Source organism: Xenopus laevis, chromosome 4L, assembly GCF_017654675.1.
Source record: "Xenopus laevis strain J_2021 chromosome 4L, Xenopus_laevis_v10.1, whole genome shotgun sequence".
In the NCBI taxonomy this organism is placed as follows: Eukaryota; Metazoa; Chordata; class Amphibia; order Anura; family Pipidae; genus Xenopus; species Xenopus laevis.
In genome coordinates this window covers 97,289,861-97,292,871 of record NC_054377.1, presented here as the reverse complement: position 1 = coordinate 97,292,871, position 3,011 = coordinate 97,289,861, and positions in this window count along the sequence as shown.

Below are 3,011 nucleotides of genomic sequence, written 5' to 3'. Positions count from 1 at the left end.
TTGAGTGCTCAAATTACTTTCCGAGAGGGTGGGAAAGAAGAATACGTAGGAAGATGCAGTGGTGTGTGAATGGTAACGTTCTGGATACCCGGTCCCATACCTGTATTTTGTTGCTTTTTTTTTTATTTATTTATTTTTTTGCTTTTTTCTTTTTTAACCAGAAGCTGTGCAGAAAGTGATATTGTGCTCTCTAGATTTACAGTTTGGGACAGCATGGACCACAAAATGCCATTGAGTCTCTTCATAGCTAAATTAGCAGCTACCTTGGTGCCTGAATGCAATGTGTAATGCTGTAAAAATGGGTTTAGTTATGTTCTGACATTTTTTTTATAAATGGATGGAGAAGTTTATTCTGACTATTGCATAAAAGAGGGGTTCCATATTGTTTTGAGGTTAGGATTGTGACAATATTTAGACATTGGTAGTCACAAAAGGGGTTTTTCATCTTTGAGTTAACTTTTTGTATGATGTATGACTAGAGAGTGAAAGTCTGAGACAGTTTGCAATAAGATTCAATTTTTTTATTATTTGTGGTTTTTGAGTTATTTAGCTTTTTATTCAGCAACTTTGTAGTTTGTAATTTCAGGAATCTGGTTGCTAGGGTCCAAATTACTCTTAACAACCATGCATTGTTTTAAATAAGAGACTATAATATTAGTAGGAGAGGTCCTGAATAGAAAGATGAGTAGTAAAAAGGAGCAATAACCATACATTTGTATCTTTACAGAACAATGACCCCCATTTGAAAGCTGGAAAGAATCAGAAGAAAAAAGAAAATAATTAGAAACTGTAAAAAAAAATATTGAAGAGTTGCTTAGATGGGTCATTTATTATGTACAAAAAGTTGACTTAAAGGTGAACCACCAAGTCCAAAAAGAATCGACAAGTTCTAATTTAGGGCAAGGAACGCCAGACTTGCTGGAGGACTGCCAATATGAAGCCATTTTACTTGTTTTTCTCCGATGCCCCAACACTGACTTATCCTAGTGATGTACACTAGTGTAAAATTGGAAATGCTTAATTTGTTGTCAATGCCAAAGCCAGGGATTTCTGGAAATAGAGTAAGAGGTTGGATCAGCACCATGTTAGTTTTTCTCCAGGATTATGCCATTTTTTTTCAAAAAGAATCCCCAGCTTAGGGAACTTAGCTATTTAATTCTCTGTTTTTAGATGGGGTCAGTGACCTTCAAGCTGGAAAGAGAAGAAGGCATATAAAAAAAATATATAAAAAATTGAATAATGAAGACCAATTGAAAGGCCGTTTAGAATCAGCCATTCTATAATATACTAAAAGTTAACCACCACTTTAAGATGAGTGCACAGAAACACTAGAATGCATTATTGCATGTAAATCTGATCTGTGTGCGATGACAGACTTACAGTTTCTCATGCCCATGTGCCATTAATCTTAATAGCAGATTTTGTAGCAGTTTTTTTTTTCTCGGGAATATCCATAAAACCAGTAACCCTAATATGCCTATTTATTATAATAAATTGGTAATTACTGGGCTTATAAAGTATATCCTGGTCTTTAAATGTTGTCTTTACAAAGACGGGTGGGGGATAATGTTTGAGTGCACCATATGCCAACAAATTGCCTTTAACTATAGTGGAGTAGGATTTGAGACCATTTATGGGGTTATGTAATTGACCTATAGCAACCAGTCAGCATATAGCAATTAAGAGACACGTTTTTAAAGGAAACATGGGCTAATCCACTTTGGTAAACTTTGTGCCATTTATTACATATGGCAGATAGAACTAACATCTTCATTGTGTTATTGTTTTTTCAAGTGGGAAACTGTTTCATGTGTTAGCTCCTTGACCTTGCCCAAATTGTATAATCTAGTTATTCTTTTGCCCACCAATAATTTGACTTTATGTAGAATGGGCACCTTTCCATTGTTCTATATCTGACAGGCTTGAAATACACCATATCTGCTAGTGTATATGCTAACAACTAAAACAGCAGAAAGCAGACCCAGATTTCTGGAAAGGCCACAAGGGTCCAGGTGGCACAATTTTTGGGTCAGCATGCCGCCCAGCTGCACCTGCCTAAGGGGGGGCAAAAATACAAATCCAGCTCTGGCAGAAAGTGAATTCACTTTCTTATCTGTTAATGCACTACCAAATAATAGATAACATGTTAAACCTGCCCCATTGACGAACCAATTGATATCCACAGTTCCCAAAAAACTTGGGACACTGTGTAAAATATATAAAAAAGAGAATGCAGTGATTTAAACCCTATATTTAATTGGGAGTAGACAACATATCAAATGTTGAATTTGAAATGTTCTTGTTTACTGAAAAGTATATGCTTATTTTGAATTTGATGCTGGCAAAATATTTTTTTTGCACAGGTGCATGTTTCCCACTGTGTTCCATCACCAACAACATACCTTTTAACTGTCCCTTTTTCGGAGGGACAGTCCAGTCCCTCTTTTGACAGCTCAGCCTGCAGTCCCTCATTTGTACTGGAAAGTCCCTATTTTCTCTGCACTGAACACCCAGAAAAAGAAACTGTTTCTAACTTAATTGGCTTTTGGCAGAGAGCACAGAACAGCTAACAGGTGCAAATAAGATACGTTGTAACAATTTTGAGACACAAAAAAACAGTTTAGATAAGGAGAATTATTTTCAAACTTTCATAAGCTGCCAAATTTTGTAAAATGAACATGGTACTTAGGGGGTGTGGCCACAGAAAGGGGTGTGGTCATAAAATGTCCCTCTTTTTACTTCCAAAATGTTGTGAGGTATGCCAACAATCTGTACAAATAGCTTTTATTGTTTTATTTATAGTTTGTAATTTATAAAATATATATTGGTGTTCTTCCTCAACCCAACATGTTTTCTTAGTGCAGGTAGTTCAGCTGTGCTGTTTATCAGAAGCATGTTGCTTACTGGTCATTTTGGAATTGGCTAGGTAGACAAGATAATATCAGTGATTGACAACATGAGCGTTTGCAGTTGGAAGAAATGCTAGGCTGAATGAGAAAACTAAATGATTA